Here is an 18,561-nt window from a genome sequence, read left to right on the forward strand (position 1 = left end):
GTCTTGTGATCTTTTCAGGGCCGGGTCGGGAGGAGTCCCAGACACCCAGCAGGCGTGGAGCCAGCTCTCAGGGAGGCCGGAGGGCCGCTCGAAACCCATCGTCCCAGGGGAGTTCAGAGGTGCGACAGAAACTGCTCCTCCCTCTCTCATCCTCGGGAAGCGTGATGTCCTCCAGCCGGAGTGGCGCCTCTAGGCCCGGGTCGTGCTGGGGCCGGGCGGCCATCTTGGTGCATGAAGTGGGCACGCGGGCCCGGGGTGGCCGAAGGGGGAGAGGCCATGGACGAGGATGTCAGGGTCGGGTGCGTGTGTTCTGGGGGAAAGGATCGGTTAGGCCGTGAGCTCGGGGCTGCAGGTACCAGGTGAGGTGGGGCGGGGACCAGTAGAGCCATGCTACGAGGCCGGGTCCAACAGCCACCTAGTGCTTTTTGCCTTCCACAGAGGAGAGTGTCCCTATGACACAGGTGTAATGAGTTTGATGCATTCTATGCCCTGTTAAAACCAGCCAAATTGTTCTAATGTGTGTTTCTGTGACATGTCGCAGGTGTATTGATGTTGTCTCACTTTTTCATCCTCACAGGTAGGCGCCTGTGCCAAGGAGCAGATCTGGAAGGACGCCGTCAGTGCCGTGAGACAGACGGATGGTCGGAAGCGGCGCCTAGCCCAGGTGAGGAAATGCTGGCAGGATATCCGGTGCTGGATGCGGAGGATCGCACGGGTCCTGCTGGGGGACTCACCTGTGAGCCAAAAGAACCATGGGCGCCGCCGTCTGACCCACATCCACAAGCGTGTGCTGGCGGTCGTCTTCCCTGACATGGACAGGCGCTTACGGGAAAAGCAGCAGCAGGAAGGGGGTAGGTACATGTGTGTTTGTTGTGTGTCACCAACATTTGTAAGTGCACAGTTGCATGGATACACTGCCAGGGTTTACATGTGCAGTGCAGTTCTTGGTCCCCAAAGTGTAGCGGTGCTGTCCTTCCTCCCTTCCCCTCCTTGCCATGTGTACCCTGGTCTGTGTATAGTCACACTTGCACAAGGTTATCTAGGCTGCCAGTTTATCGATGTGCCCAATGCTTGCAGCTTCATGTGTGGGGGTGGTGTGTAACAGGTTTTGGGACCTTGCCTGTGTCCTGTCCAGCTCAGTACTTGTGGGGTCCATGTCAGTTGTCACTGATGCTGAGTCCAGACATAGGAGTGTGTCTCTAAAGTGTATTGCTTTACAGCATGCATGTCCTATTTTGTGGCCTGTGACATGATGTGCATGAGTGTGAGATATGCAGAGTGCAGGGATGGTGGCTTGTGTTGCAGTCATTACCATTCAGGACCATGGAGTAGTGTGGGCACTACTGTCCCCTGGGGCATCTTTTCCTAAGTATCATGTGTGTAATCCAAAAATGTCGACAATCTCTGTGTTTACAGCATAGGTTGTGCTCTGTGCCATTGTACCCTGGCACCATTTGTGTCTACGTAAACTCTGCTACATGTGTCCACTGTACAGGCTGACCAAATGTCCCTTGTTCATACTCACGGGGGTCAGTGCCTGTGTGTCTTTGTAAAATGATCTGATGATGGCCATTTGTAGATGATGTATTTGTATCGGCGCACCAGGGGTATTTGGTGTCCAATCAGGATTTCTTGAAGGCCATGTGTTTTTATTCCAGACTAAGAGATGTAAGTGCTTCCTGTGTCTCAATAAATTGTCTCATGTAGGGGGTGGTTGGTGCGGGCAAGGCCTACATGTCTAGACCTGAAGTCTCCTTGCTAGGTATGGCCAGTGTGTGATGTTTGTCTGGTTATACACTCAAGGTGCAGTGACCCATTAATGTTGGGCATGTTTTTAAGTATTGCCTTTGCAGCATGTGCCTACAGTTAATAGACATGGTTCCTGCTCATCCCTTTTTACGCCAACGCTGTGTGCTGCAGATGCTGTGCTGGATTGTCCCCAGTGCCTGGCTCCTCTGTCCAAATCCATATCATGTTATTTGCTATTGTGTCATGCTCTCCATAGTTGGTCAGTGGCATGGTGGGTCAACCAACTGTGTGTTGCAGGGCCTACATATGTGCCTTGTATTGTAGATGTTACTCATGTTGCTTTTCAGGCTATGCACTGTGACCTATGTGGATTTGACTCATGTGACATATGTATACAGGTGTCTGATTATTTCCTGTCTCTTCACCTTGCTCACAGCATCGTCGGGGGACACCAAGGGAGACACTGGCACGGACCGTGAGGAGGGAGCGAGCACCAGTGCCAGCAGTGCAGAGATGTCTGGCACATCGAGTGGCACGGAGGCCGACGGGAGTGCAGCGGAGGACCTGTCCAGTCAATCCACCACCGACTATGACGCAGACGGGTCCGAGGCTGAGCACTCCGAGGGGGCGGTGGCTGGTCCCACAGCTGACACCAGCACTCCATCACTAGCCGCCCCCTCCATTCCGATCACCGGCCTCCCACTTGCTCGTGTCCCTTCCCGCCGTGCTCGGTCAGCACGTGTCTCCTTCTTGCCAGGCACCGCACCCCCTGCCCCTGTCTCCACTGCTGCTACCAATGCCGAGTCTGTGGACATCCTGCGGCAGTTGCGGGTTGGTCAGACTGCGACGCTTAATGTCCTCCATGGCCACAGCCAAGTGCTGAACCAGATGGAGGCATACTTGGAGGGCATTTCAGCCGCGCAGTCTGACCAACGCAACTTGCTGAGGTCCATAGACTCGACACTGACTGCAGCAGTGGGTCTCCTGCAGCGCTACGTCCCACCCCCTACCCCTGCCCCATCCACACTTCCCACTCCCATGCCTGTCCCACGTACACCCAGACGTCAGCATGCACGCACCCCACCAGACACAGGCACAACACCAGCAGGGCAGGGCAAGCGCACACCTCCTGGCACGCACACACAGGGTGAGGTAGGCACACCCACTGGGTCGAGGGGCAAACGTAAGTCACGCAGCCAGAGTGGGAGTCCGCATTCCGCAAAATCCACTCCCTCCAAATCCACTCCCCTCAGCTCTCCTGGCCACGAATCCAGCAAAGATTCCTTCATGGCCGCTCTGTCCCTGAGCCCAACAGTGACACCACCCAGCAAGCGGGCAAAGGAATCCCCGGTCAGGGAAGTTGAGTGGCCCCCCCTGTCCACACCCTCCCCCAGTGGCGCTGCGACCCATTCCTCCCCCCCCTCCTTGGGGCCTGTGGTTCCTTCGGGTGCAGGGGATACGCTGGGGGACCTTGCTGACGTGTGCAGCGCCATCCTCACCACCTCCTTTAGCGCTGCCCCACCCCCTGTGGTGGAGTCCTCCATCCCTGCACCCACAACGCCTGCCCTTGCCCCTCCTGTCCCTACGGTGCCTGGTCCTTCCCCCCCCCACATGATGCCCCCCCCTGTGGAAGACAGGGTGGTCTGAACTGTGCAGGCAAGCTAGGGGACACGCGTCCCACTGTGTCCCCCATCCAGCTGCGACTAATGGACTGCCCTATGGGCTTTGTAAATATTGAACTTTATCCACCCAAACATTTTTTGATACTGCTGAATAAAGCCATTTTTTTTTCCTTAGAACACTACTGCTTTTGTGGTATTGCTGTTGGTGGGGCTGCTCCATGATTTTGAGTGGTGATCATGTGTTGGGTGTGTGGGAAATGTAGTGGTGTGCTGGTCATAGGGGGGACCCTGGTATCTGTGTGCCATCACAAGGTGTTAGCTAAGTTTCTTTGTTCATGTAAGCAGTTACTGCATGGTGAAATTGTCCCAAGGTGTGTTCCTTCCTCTGTGTACCCTTACATCTTCCCTGCAGGGTGTTTCCAATATGTTGCGCTGAGCTGTGTCTACATTAGCTGGGTGTGTGACGGACCCCTTCAACTTTGGCCATGCATGCAGAGCGATGTCTCCACCTGCATCATTCGTGGCATCCTTGGTGATCACTGTACTTGTGTGTGTAGTCTGTTGACATGACTTCATGTGGACATGTTCCCTTTTAGGCAGTATGCATATGTGTACTCCCAGCCTCGCACACATGTGTTACATGTACTGCAGGGTCTTTGTGCACCTGACTGACAATTGTGGCAATTGGATCTGTGGGTACTCCACCCTTTTTCTTTCCATGGGCACTGCTGGGGGCCTCTGCACCCACCCCTCCTGTGTCTGGGCACTGCTGGGAATGATAGGCACACACCCCTCCTATGTCTGGGCACTGCTGGGAGGACTCTGCACACACCCCTCCTATGTCTGGGCACTGCTGGGAGGACTCTGCACACACCCCTCCTGCGTCTGGGCACTGCTGGGAGGACTCTGCACACACCCCTCCTGCGTCTGGGCACTGCTGGGAGGACTCTGCACCCACCCCTCCTGCATCTGGGCACTGCTGGGAATGATAGGCACACACCCCTCCTGTGTCTGGGCACTACTGGGAGGACTCTGCACACACCCCTCCTATGTCTGGGCACTGCTGGGAGGACTCTGCACACACCCCTCCTGTGTCTGGGCCCTGCTGGGAGGACTCTGCACACACCCCTCCTATATATGGGCACTGCTGGGAGGACTCTGCACCCACCCCTCCTGCATCTGGGCACTGCTGGGAGGACTCTGCACCCACCCCTCCTGCGTCTGGGCACTGCTGGGAGGACTCTGCACACACCCCTCCTGCGTCTGGGCACTGCTGGGAGGACTCTGCACCCACCCCTCCTATGTCTGGGCACTGCTGGGAATGATAGGCACCCACCCCTCTTGTGTCTGGGCACTGCTGGGAGGACTCTGCACCCACCCCTCCTATGTCTGGGCACTGCTGGGAGGACTCTGCACACACCCCTCCTATGTCTGGGCACTGCTGGGAATGATAGGCACACACCCCTCCTGTGTCTGGGCACTGCTGGGAGGACTCTGCACCCACCCCTCCTGCGTCTGGGCACTGCTGGGAGGACTCTGCACACACCCCTCCTGCGTCTGGGCACTGCTGGGAGGACTCTGCACACACACCTCCTGTGTCTGGGCACTGCTGGGAATGATAGGCACACACCCCTCCTGTGTCTGGGCACTGCTGGGAGGACTCTGCACCCACCCCTCCTGCGTCTGGGCACTGCTGGGAGGACTCTGTACACACCCCTCCTGCGTCTGGGCACTGCTGGGAGGACTCTGCACACACCCCTCCTGCGTCTGGGCACTGCTGGGAGGACTCTGCACACACCCCTCCTGTGTCTGGGCACTGCTGGGAATGATAGGCACACACCCCTCCTGTGTCTGGGCACTGCTGGGAGGACTCTGCACACACCCCTCCTATGTCTGGGCACTGCTGGGAATGATAGGAACACACCCCTCCTGTGTCTGGGCACTGCTGGGAGGACTCTGCACACACCCCTCCTATGTCTGGGCACTGCTGGGAATGATAGGCACACACCCCTCCTATGTCTGGGCACTGCTGGGAATGATAGGCACCCACCCCTCCTGTGTCTGGGCACTGCTGGGAGGACTCTGCACCCACCCCTCCTATGTCTGGGCACTGCTGGGAGGACTCTGCACACACCCCTCCTGTGTCTGGGCACTGCTGGGAATGATAGGCACACACCCCTCCTGTGTCTGGGCACTGCTGGGAGGACTCTGCACCCACCTCTCCTGTGTCTGGGCACTGCTGGGAGGACTCTGCACCCACCCCACCTGCGTCTGGGCACTGCTGGGAGGACTCTGCACACACCCCTCCTGCGTCTGGGCACTGCTGGGAGGACTCTGCACACACCCCTCCTGTGTCTGGGCACTGCTGGGAGGACTCTGCACCCTCCCCTCCTGTGTCTGGGTACTTGTTAGACCTGGCACCTTGGCGTGAGTCTCCCTTCCTCTTTTTGTCGCTGTGCCTCATGTGTTTTCATGGTGTTGGCCGCTCAGCGCGCTGTGCCACTGCCAACCAGTGTCACGGTGCGAGTGCTCCCTATGTAAATTGTATATGTTGGTTGGATTCCATGATTGGATTGTTTGATTTGCTGTCAGACCCCAGTAAAGTGCGCCGGGGGCGCCAGGGCATGTAAATGCGAACACCGCTGGTGGGCTTGCAGCACTGGTTGGGCCACCCACCGAAGCGGCCGGTAAAATAGATCTAAGGTCTGCCACCGCAGAACCTGCGTGCAGTCTGGTACTGACACGCCGACCGACAAGTGCCCACACTTGCCGGTCCCTGAAACCTTCCCTTAGCTGCATGTTAGTCACCCCTCTGGTAGGCCCACGGGCAGGGTGCATTGTACGCCTGAGGTAGGACAAGCCGGGATGCGTGGCATGTCCTAGTAGTGAATTACCGCCATCTTGTTGTTCACTACTGCAAGGCTACCCTGTTCTCATAGGCCAGTATGGGCGGCCTGGATTATTACACCCTATGATCCTAACCGACCCAGGGAACATGGTAGGAGATCGAGTTTAGTATGCCTGAACTCGGAATGATAAGGTACATCTTTTCGCAAGGTTTATTTTAATATTCCGGGTTTGCAAATGTCACTTTTAGAAAGTTGGCCTTTGCTTGCCTAAACATTTCAGCCGCCTCTGCATGATGTGTATCTGATGTCTGGCTGGTGTGAGTGACAGGGCTGGGGGAACCCAGATGGGCAGGGCTAGGTAGCCTGGTATGAATAGGACGATCGACAGGTAGATGGGTGGGAGGAGTGCTCCTAGGCTCTGAATAGGACAGTGCTCCGCTACCTCGATGCCGGCTCCACCCCCTGTGGAGCGTCTGATGACTCTGCCCTGCACTCTGAAAGAAGAAGCCTGCATCACGTAAACAAAGTGCTCAGAAACCGGACTGAACTAGGCAAGGGCCCCCCTGGCCTGGGAGAACAAAAGATTTGCTGTATAAATGGAGGAGCCCTGCTCCTAAGAAACTAGATCCGCTTTTGACCAAGAAGAATCTCTGCCTGAGGAGGAGGCACCGGGAAAGCTGTAGGAGGAAGACTGTCCCTATCCTGGGGGATTGGCCTGCAGTGGTGACCTTGCTGCCAAAGGAGAGAAGAGAAACTGTTGCTGAAAACTTTTACTTTACTTTTACTTTCAAGACTTGTGCTTTTCCAAAACGATCTCCAAGGGCTTGGAACTGAGCTTGCCCCCTGAACTGAGCCCCAGGACCATTGGGCTCTACCTGATCTTCACTCGCCTGCTGCTGGACTGTGGTGTCCTTTCCCCCGCCGGAGCTGTGACCCTCGTGCCCAGTCCCTCCCTGAGCCGTGACCAGGACCGCTTAGCCGCCCCCGCCTTGGGAAGAGCCTCGCTCGATCGGAGCCACTCCCCCTACGCTGTGCTGGGCTGCCCCGTCACCTCGCTCGTGGAGGCTCGCTGTGCACCTTCACCCTCCCGCCGGAATCGGCGTTTGTGAGCATCTCCAAGCCTCGGACGGCCCGGACGCATCGGCGTGCCCGGCTGCCCCGCTTTGTTCACCCGCCACCTGCAACACCCCGCTCCTGTCGTGAGCCTGAGGATCAGACCCCCATCGTGAAGTGTGGGAGCCCCGGACGCCGCCTCGCTCTTCTGTCGAAGAGCCGCTGAAATCCCGCACCCGCCTTTGCGTCAAGAAACAAGGTACTGTACTTACGAACTCGACCGCGAGCTCGCATCGGATCCAGGGTCCGCAACGTTCTTATTTCCCTGTCATCTGCTGTGTGCTCCCCGGGCGCTGCCTCAGCACGAAGTGCGCTGAGGCCTACAGTTACCTTGTGCCCGCCTAAAGAACTTTCCGTAAAACCAAGAGAACTTGACCGTATTTCCAAGAATTGTGGCCCCATCCGTTCAACGTTACTGGGCCTTGTATTTGCATCTGCTGAATCTACATAAAAGCTTATTTTTATATACTTCCTGATTGGTGTCCGTTTGTGGTGCATGCAAGGGGTTTACTGTATGTGTAATTGCATTTGCTTAACCGTGTACGCCTGAGACTTAGCCTAGACTGCTCGCGCCACGCACCTAGAGGGTGAGCAGGGGTTATTCTGGGGAGTCATCCTTCGCCCTGACAAGAAGTAAAGGGTCCCTGCTTGTTGTGGGTTCACACCTGCGTCAACCAGAGCCCCCTCATTTCTAACATTGGTGGCAGCGGTGGGATTTACGGATTTGCATTTGTGGTTTGCGTATAGTGAATCACTGATCACCACGTAGTGAGAGCAGACCAGTAACACAGCCACAAGGCTAGCATTTGTTTTTGTTTTGCCAAGAGTCTCCGTTGCTAGAGCCATGCCTGGTTCACTTTCAGCCGGAAGGGCGGCTTCCATAATCTCTGGATTTGAAGACGTAGATTGGGAGGAAGACGCACTTCAGAATCGTACCAATGAAGACCTGAAAGGTCTTTGCTCCAAGTTCAGGATTGCCCAAACTGGATTGAAAAACAAGACCCAATTTGTGAAGGCGCTGAGGGCCTGGTATGAGTCAAAGGCACCAGAGAATCAGGTGGAAGTGGTTCCACCAGAAAGTGTCCATGAGTTTGGCAGATGCCTGTCGCCAGAAGAGTTGGCGGACAGGGCAGCAACCCGGGCACACGAGGTGGAAATGGCAAAACTTCATGGGCAGATGGATATGGAAAAACAAAGATTAGCCATGGAAGAAAAGAAACTACAATTAGAGCATGACATGAAGCTGAGGGAGCTGGAGCTGAAAGCAAAAAGTTTGGAGCTTAATCCCTCTGGTGGCAGCACACCGCCAGTACCGGCGGAACCAAGAGTTTATATTCCCAAGGATGTAGTGAAGGAGTTCTTCAGGAATGACGACATCGGGCAGTGGTTCAGAGCCTACGAGGTAGCCATGTCTTCCCACCGGGTCCCTGAGAAAGATTGGGGAGCGGGGTTGTGGGGAAGGTTCCTGAGTGAAGGGCGGGACACACTGTTAGATTTACCTGTTGATGTTCGTAATTCTTATGCCCATATGAAGGAAGCATTGATGGCTAGGTATGGGTTGACCCCTGAGTTATATAGACAGAGGTTCAGGGGTTGCACTAAGATTCCCAATAGTACGTATGTGGAGTATGTGACTTTCTTTTGCAGAGCGCTGGATGGTTGGGTAAAGGGTAGTAAGGTGAATGATTATCAAGGGCTTCTTGATCTGATGGCATGGGAGCACTTGTCCAGTAATTGTTTTCCTGAGCTACGCCAGCACCTGATAGATAGTAAGCTGACTAACCCGAGGAAGCTTGCTGAGGAGGCGGACCGCTGGGTCAGTACCAGGGTCCACAAGGGTACCGTGGGAGATTCCGCCAAAGGTGGGCAGGGTCCCCAGCAGAAGAGTGGGGGGGACAGGGGTAAACAGAAGCAGTTCCAAAAAGGGCCCCAAAATAGTCCCCAAGGGAACCAAGGGAAGGGTTCTCAGCCTCCCCCACCCCAGAAACCGACCGGGGCCCCGACAGGTCCTCCTGTTCCAAAGGGGCCCGTAAGATGTTACAGGTGTAACAATTTGGGGCATTTTGCCTCTGATGTAAAGTGTCCATTGTTTGGTAAACCAGCACCCACTGGTGCTCCACCCCGGCAGGTGACTAGTGTAGCCTTGGGGGAGGAGAGGGATGTCCAAGGTGGGTGGGGTCCCGCAGAGATGTCCCTGGTCTCGCTAGGAGACCGTGAGGTGGTCCCTCCAACCCAGCTGCCTGAGAACACTAAGAAGTACAGGCAGTGGGTGACCATAAATGGCCATAGAGTGGAAGCTCTTAGAGATACAGGAGCCAGTGTGACAGCTGTCAGGTGTCACCTGGTGTCTCAGGAGCAGGTGGTCCCCAATGCATTCTATCCCGTTGTTGCCGCTGACAACACAGAGAGACACTGCAAGGTGGCTCAGGTTCCCTTTGAGTGGGGGGGGTCTCTGGTACTCTTCAGGTAGCTGTGAGGCCCGCCATGCCTGTAGACTGTTTGTTGGGGAACGATTTGGAGAGCTCACCTTGGGCTAAGGTGGAGCGGAGTGCTCACCTGGAGATGTTGGGTATGCCGGATTGGGCGTGTGTCACCACACGGTCCATGGCAGCCAGTAGAGGTACTCAAGAGGTCCTGGAGCCTGAGAGGGAGGCCCAGGAACCGGCCTCAGAGAGAAGGAGCAAGGGGCGCGGGAAGCCGGCCCCTGAAGTTCCCACGGTCCAGGAGGAAGCAGACCTTGAGGGGGATGCCCTGGAGCCTACAGGGGAGCAGATAGCTGAACTGGGAGACCTGCCGGAGCTGACCCATTGGCAGCAGGAAGGGGGTCCCACCAGGGAGGACTTTTGCAAGGCACAGAAGGAGTGCCCTTCTCTCGTGGGTATGCGGCAGCAGGCTGCAGACCAGGCCGCAGGTGATCAGTCAGGATCGCATTTCGTTTACTGGGAGAACGACCTCCTATATACAGAGCCTAAGGTTGCTGAGCCTGGGTCAGCCCGTGCGCTGGTGGTACCCCAGGACTTCAGAGCCTTCCTACTGGGGCTGGCTCACGATGTGCCATTGGCCGGGCATTTGGGGCAGGACAAGACCTTTGAAAGGCTTGTCACCCACTTTTATTGGCCTCAAATGCGCAGGAGTTCCGATACTCACTGCAGGACATGCCAGACTTGCCAGGCAAGTGGAAAGAGTGGAAGGAAGCAGAAGGCTCCACTCCAGCCATTCCCTGTGGTCGGTACCCCATTCCAGCGAGTGGGGATTGACATTGTAGGGCCACTGGACCCCAAGACAGCGATGGGCAATAGGTTCATCCTGGTCCTGGTGGACCATGCCACCCGGTACCCGGAAGCCATTCCTCTGAGGACAGTGACGGCCCCCGTGGTGGGACGTGCACTGATGGGAATTTTCTCCCGAGTGGGATTCCCTCTAGAGGTGGTGTCTGACCGAGGTACCAATTTCATGTCCAAGTACATGAAATCTCTTTGGCAAGAGTGTGGTGTAACCTACAAGTTCACCACCCCTTACCACCCCCAAGGAAACGGGTTGGTTGAGAGATTCAACCGAACCCTCAAAGGCATGATAATGGGCCTAGAAGGAGCCATGAGGCGTAAGTGGGACGTCCTCTTACCATGCCTTCTCTTCGCTTACCGTGAGGTGCCACAGAAGTCTCTGGGGTTCAGTCCCTTTGAGCTTCTGTATGGTCACCCAGTCAGAGGACCTCTAAGTCTGGTCAAAGAAGGCTGGGAGCAATCTCCCAGGAAACCTCCCCAGAATGTATATAGTTACATGCTGGCCTTCAGGAATCAGACTAGGCGATTCAGGCAACTTGCTGAGGCAAATCTGGAAGCCAGCCAGGAGGAGATGAAGCGGTGGTACGACCAGAATGCCACTCTGGTAGAGCTTCAGCCTGGACAGAAAGTATGGGTCTTGGCCCCCGTGGAGCCGTGTGCGCTCCAGGATAAGTGGACCGGTCCCTTTGAGGTGGTGGAGCGCAAGAGTCCTGTTACCTACGTGGTGGACCTGAAGTCTCCGAGGAACCCCTTAAGGGTCCTACATGTCAACCGCCTCAAGCCCCACTTGGAGAGGTCCCAAGTGGGCATGCTCTTGGCAACAGATGCTGGAATGGAAGAGGAGACAGAACCTCTTCCTGACCTCCTGTCAGCCAAGGAGCAAGATGGGTCAGTGGATGGTGTCATCCTCTCTTCCACCCTGACCCCTGAGCAACAGAATGATTGTCGCCAGCTGCTGGGACAGTTTTCTGACCTGTTTTCCCTGGTCCCTGGTGTCACTAATTGGTGCGTCCATGATGTGGACACTGGGGATAGTCCACCTGTGCGGCACAAGGCCTACCGGGTGACTGACAGGGTGAGGACGTGCATCAAGGAGGAGGTCTCCAAGATGTTTGCCCTCGGGGTAATTGAGTCGTCTAGCAGTCCTTGGGCCAGCCCCGTGGTCTTGGTCCCAAAGGCTGCAGCGCCGGGAGCCACACCCGAACTCCGGTTCTGTGTGGACTACAGAGGACTCAATTCGGTCACTAGGACCGACGCACACCCCATCCCCAGAGCTGATGAGCTCATCGATCGGCTAGGGGCTGCCAACTACCTCAGCACGTTTGATTTAACGTCGGGGTATTGGCAGATCGCCTTGACCGAGGGGGCCAAAGAGAGGTCAGCATTTTCCACCCCAGATGGGCACTACCAGTTCCGGGTTATGCCATTTGGGATGAAGAATGCCCCTGCCACCTTCCAGAGATTGGTCAACCAGGTGTTGGCTGGGCTGGATTCGTTCAGTGCAGCCTACCTGGATGACATCGCAGTGTTCAGCTCCACTTGGGAGGAACACTTGCGTCACCTCTGGGAAGTGTTGATGGCGCTGCGCAAGGCAGGCCTCACGATCAAGGCGAGTAAGTGCCAGATCGGGCAGGGTTCCGTGGTGTACTTGGGACACCAAGTTGGGAGTGGCCAGGTGGCACCCCTTCAGCCCAAGATAGAAACCATCCTGAATTGGGAGGCGCCCAAAACCCAGACGGAGGTGAGAGCCTTCCTAGGTCTCACCGGGTACTACAGGAGGTTTGTCAAGGGGTATGGCAACATGGTTGCCCCCTTGACAGCGCTGACTTCGAAGAAGCAGCCCAGGAAAGTGATCTGGACTGACACCTGTCAGAAAGCTTTTGAGGCCTTGAAAACTGCTATGTGCACGGCGCCCGTGCTCTTGGCTCCCAACTTCTCCAAAGAGTTTATCGTTCAGACAGACGCTTCAGAGCATGGTGTGGGGGCTGTTCTTTCACAGATTAATGAGGAGGGCCTAGATCAACCCGTAGCCTTTCTTAGCAGGAGGTTACTTCCACGGGAACAAAGGTGGAGTGCTATTGAGCGTGAGGCATTTGCTGTGGTCTGGGCGCTGAAGAAGCTAAGACCCTACTTGTTTGGGTCTCACTTCCGGGTTCAGACGGACCACAGGCCCCTCAGATGGTTGATGCATATGAGGGGTGAGAATACCAAGCTGTTGAGGTGGTCCATTTCCCTACAGGGTATGGATTTCACGGTGGAACATCGCCCTGGTACAGATCACGCCAATGCTGACGGTCTGTCCAGATTTTTCCGCCTTAGTGATGAGGAACTCCCTGGGGTAGGGTAGTTCCCCCCACTTTTCAGCTGGAGGGGACACGTGTTAGACCTGGCACCTTGGCGTGAGTCTCCCTTCCTCTTTTTGTCGCTGTGCCTCATGTGTTTTCATGGTGTTGGCCGCTCAGCGCGCTGTGCCACTGCCAACCAGTGTCACGGTGCGAGTGCTCCCTATGTAAATTGTATATGTTGGTTGGATTCCATGATTGGATTGTTTGATTTGCTGTCAGACCCCAGTAAAGTGCGCCGGGGGCGCCAGGGCATGTAAATGCGAACACCGCTGGTGGGCTTGCAGCACTGGTTGGGCCACCCACCGAAGCGGCCGGTAAAATAGATCTAAGGTCTGCCACCGCAGAACCTGCGTGCAGTCTGGTACTGACACGCCGACCGACAAGTGCCCACACTTGCCGGTCCCTGAAACCTTCCCTTAGCTGCATGTTAGTCACCCCTCTGGTAGGCCCACGGGCAGGGTGCATTGTACGCCTGAGGTAGGACAAGCCGGGATGCGTGGCATGTCCTAGTAGTGAATTACCGCCATCTTGTTGTTCACTACTGCAAGGCTACCCTGTTCTCATAGGCCAGTATGGGCGGCCTGGATTATTACACCCTATGATCCTAACCGACCCAGGGAACATGGTAGGAGATCGAGTTTAGTATGCCTGAACTCGGAATGATAAGGTACATCTTTTCGCAAGGTTTATTTTAATATTCCGGGTTTGCAAATGTCACTTTTAGAAAGTTGGCCTTTGCTTGCCTAAACATTTCAGCCGCCTCTGCATGATGTGTATCTGATGTCTGGCTGGTGTGAGTGACAGGGCTGGGGGAACCCAGATGGGCAGGGCTAGGTAGCCTGGTATGAATAGGACGATCGACAGGTAGATGGGTGGGAGGAGTGCTCCTAGGCTCTGAATAGGACAGTGCTCCGCTACCTCGATGCCGGCTCCACCCCCTGTGGAGCGTCTGATGACTCTGCCCTGCACTCTGAAAGAAGAAGCCTGCATCACGTAAACAAAGTGCTCAGAAACCGGACTGAACTAGGCAAGGGCCCCCCTGGCCTGGGAGAACAAAAGATTTGCTGTATAAATGGAGGAGCCCTGCTCCTAAGAAACTAGATCCGCTTTTGACCAAGAAGAATCTCTGCCTGAGGAGGAGGCACCGGGAAAGCTGTAGGAGGAAGACTGTCCCTATCCTGGGGGATTGGCCTGCAGTGGTGACCTTGCTGCCAAAGGAGAGAAGAGAAACTGTTGCTGAAAACTTTTACTTTACTTTTACTTTCAAGACTTGTGCTTTTCCAAAACGATCTCCAAGGGCTTGGAACTGAGCTTGCCCCCTGAACTGAGCCCCAGGACCATTGGGCTCTACCTGATCTTCACTCGCCTGCTGCTGGACTGTGGTGTCCTTTCCCCCGCCGGAGCTGTGACCCTCGTGCCCAGTCCCTCCCTGAGCCGTGACCAGGACCGCTTAGCCGCCCCCGCCTTGGGAAGAGCCTCGCTCGATCGGAGCCACTCCCCCTACGCTGTGCTGGGCTGCCCCGTCACCTCGCTCGTGGAGGCTCGCTGTGCACCTTCACCCTCCCGCCGGAATCGGCGTTTGTGAGCATCTCCAAGCCTCGGACGGCCCGGACGCATCGGCGTGCCCGGCTGCCCCGCTTTGTTCACCCGCCACATGCAACACCCCGCTCCTGTCGTGAGCCTGAGGATCAGACCCCCATCGTGAAGTGTGGGAGCCCCGGACGCCGCCTCGCTCTTCTGTCGAAGAGCCGCTGAAATCCCGCACCCGCCTTTGCGTCAAGAAACAAGGTACTGTACTTACGAACTCGACCGCGAGCTCGCATCGGATCCAGGGTCCGCAACGTTCTTATTTCCCTGTCATCTGCTGTGTGCTCCCCGGGCGCTGCCTCAGCACGAAGTGCGCTGAGGCCTACAGTTACCTTGTGCCCGCCTAAAGAACTTTCCGTAAAACCAAGAGAACTTGACCGTATTTCCAAGAATTGTGGCCCCATCCGTTCAACCTTACTGGGCCTTGTATTTGCATCTGCTGAATCTACATAAAAGCTTATTTTTATATACTTCCTGATTGGTGTCCGTTTGTGGTGCATGCAAGGGGTTTACTGTATGTGTAATTGCATTTGCTTAACCGTGTACGCCTGAGACTTAGCCTAGACTGCTCGCGCCACGCACCTAGAGGGTGAGCAGGGGTTATTCTGGGGAGTCATCCTTCGCCCTGACAAGAAGTAAAGGGTCCCTGCTTGTTGTGGGTTCACACCTGCGTCAACCAGAGCCCCCTCATTTCTAACAGTACTGCTGGGAGGACTCTGCACACACCCCTCCTGTGTCTGGGCACTGCTGGGAGGACTCTGCACACACCCCTCCTATGTCTGGGAACTGCTGGGAATGATAGGCACACACCCCTCCTGTGTCTGGGCACTGCTGGAAGGACTCTGCACCCACCCCTCCTGTGTCTGGCCATGTACGCTCCATACATACACGGGTGGGGGTATGGTCCGTACATACACTGTTGGGGTGGGGGTGCGCTCCATACGTACGCGGGTGTGGGTACGGTCCGTACATACACGGGTGGGGGTACGCTCCGAACATACGCGGGTCTGGGTATGCTCCATGCATACACAAGTGGGGGTACAGTCCTTACATACACGGGTGGGGGTACGCTCCAAACATATGCGGGTCTGGGTCCGCTCCATGCATACACGGGTGGGGGTACGGGCCGTACATACACTGTTGGGGTGGGGGTACACTCCATACGTACGCGGGTGTGGGTACGGTCCGTACATACACGGGTGGGGGTACGCTCCGAACATACGCGGGTCTGGGTACGCTTCATGCATACACGGGTGGGGGTACGGTCCGTACATACACGGGTGGGGGTACGCTCCGAACATACACGGGTCTGGGTACGCTCCATGCATACACGGGTAGGGGTACAGTCCGTACATACACTGTTGAGGTGGGGGTACGCTCCATACGTACGCGGGTGTGGGTACGGTCCGTACATACACGGGTGGGGGTACGTTCCGAACATACACGGGTCTGGGTACGCTCCATGCATACACGGGTAGGGGTATGGTCCGTACATACACTGTTGGGGGGGGTACGCTCCATACGTACGCGGGTGTGGGTACGGTCCTTACATACATGGGTGGGGGTACGGTCCGTACATGCACTGTTGGGGTGATGGTACGCGCCGTACATACACGGGTGGGGGTGTGGCCCGTACCCAGGCCTTTGGAACATGGGTACGGGCCGTACCGCCATTATTGGGGTGACGTAGGGGTGGGCGTGGTACGACTCGTACCCACGCTCTTAAGGCGTGGGTACGGTACGTACCAGACTTGTTGTGTTGCCGGTTCGCGTGTACATCCACTTCCGTTGCTGGACACGCCCCCACCCCCTCGAAGTGACCAGGCCTTGAAAGTCAGGTATGTCCAGGGCATGTATGATTTGTGACTTGGGTGGGGGTTTTGTGTCCTGCCCCTGCCCCCCTCCCTTTGCCCCTGGGTGTTGTTCTGACCTTCTGCAGCGTCTGCGTCGGTTCCTGTAGAGCAGGTGGACTGCTATGAGGGCTGGGATGCCACGTAGGTTCGGGTGCATGGCTGTCCGTCGCATACAGGTGCTCCTTGCGCGCGTCGTCCTGATTTCCCGGCAGTTTTTGGCAGGCGGAGAATTTTATCCGTGCGGGGTGACGTCGGTGCGGTTCGTACTTCCTGGTTCGTGAAACGCTGCCTGAAAGCGTCCCGACGTCACGTCAGCGCTTTCCCCGGATCACATTTGTATGTATATTTTCGTCGGTCGGTGTTTTGTGCGACTCGTACGGAAATGGTGTTTCCGTGCGAATCGTACTTCCATGTTTGTAATGTTTTTTTCCCGGGTACGAGTCGGACGGAGAAAACGCTCCGACCGACGGTTCGTACCCGGTTTTTCCAGGATCAGAATCGGCACCATGGTGTTGAAATATTGTCCGGTTGATACTCTTCCCATTCCCATTTGGTCGCTTTGACTTGAGGATAACCATCTTTATCTTGGTAGCATACTTTATTAAGGCGAAAAAGAAGCCCTTCTACTGTACGTCTTCCAGATGCAAACAAAAGCGCATACCAAGCTTGACAAGAACCATTTTGAGAAAAGGGAAGAGGAATAAAAGATGTTCCTCCTTTATTTTGATGTGCAGGTATCATCCCACACACCCAACAGTAGTATTTGTGGCATTATGAGTATGATGCAACATCTGGATAAAGGTAAATAAGATTGTCGATGCTTCTGCTCATGGTAGGGAAGCGTAAAATAGAGGTGTTCAACTGATACTGGAGTAGTGCCGATCAAAAGCTCTCGAGCAAGAGCCACTTTCTCAATGAACCAGGTTATTACTGCTACAGCCACCATAGCAACAACAAACCCTATAGCACAAATGATCTTTCTATTAGCAACAGTTGATCTCATTGTGGACATGATCAGCTTGTCGTTGAAAACAATAGTTGGAGCTCTTATCCATGGGCAGCCGTTGGTTTCTTCACCGAAGAAAGACGGGTGTCGCTACACTATACTGGACTGATCCTCTACCCTTGCCACATCGGCATTCCGTTTCACTAACCCAGGGAGGTTGCTCAACCAGTCTATTTCGACGATGCAGGCTCTTTCCGTGGTCTCAGTTGGTATCGGAATACTCCAGGAATCGTGTGGTCCGGGAAGACTTCCTCAGGTTCGTCAGGTGATACGGCTTGGCCTCTCTCTGTATCCAGGATGTCCCGATGGTCAATTAAGGCAGCAGGATCCACCAAGGTAGACTGCACTTTCATACAGCGGTTGGAGTGCACCCAGTTCCTCCTGTTCATCACTCGGACTGCAGTTCACGTTGAAAGGAGCACCTGCTCCGGGCCGCGCCACCTTGGTTCCAAGCTGCTCCCTCTGAAATGATCGGATCATCACCTGGTCTCCCGGTCAAAGTCCATGGCCTTCACCTGCAGACCTATCAAGAAGGGCTTCTCGTGGTTTAGGAATTCCCCAAAATGTTCATAGGCCTTCCAAACACCACCTCATATGGGGTAAGACCAGATCGCGAATGTGGCACTGACCTAATGGACAACAGTGCCAAAGGTAATGCGTCTGGCCAATTCAAGGATGTGGAAGCCAGTATTTTCGCCAGTTTCAATTTAAGTGTGGCTTTATACCTTTCCACTAGCCCTGCTGATTGTGGATGGAAAGCAGCATAGAATTTCTGCTTTATCCCTAATCCCTTCAGGACATATTCAACAACTTGCCCAATAAAATGGGGTCCGTTATCACTCCATAAGAGTATACAAACACCAAATCTAGGGAAGAATTCCCTCAAAAGCACCTTTGCTGTAGTGAGAGCTGTATTGTCCTTCGTAGGGTATGCCTCTATCCATTTACTGAAGGCACATACCACTACCAAAACATACTTTAAGTTGTTACAGCGCTCAAGCTGGAAGTAATCCATTTGCAAAACTTCAAAAGGTGCGGTTGGCATAGCAAACCCTCCTGTAGGAGTTTGTGTCCCTTTACCAGGATTATGCTGAAGACAAATCAGACAAGACTGCGCCATCTTTTTAGCTGTGCCGGCAATTTCTGGATGCTC

Source organism: Triturus cristatus, chromosome 4_2 (genome assembly GCF_964204655.1).
Source record: "Triturus cristatus chromosome 4_2, aTriCri1.1, whole genome shotgun sequence".
Taxonomy (NCBI): domain Eukaryota; kingdom Metazoa; phylum Chordata; class Amphibia; order Caudata; family Salamandridae; genus Triturus; species Triturus cristatus.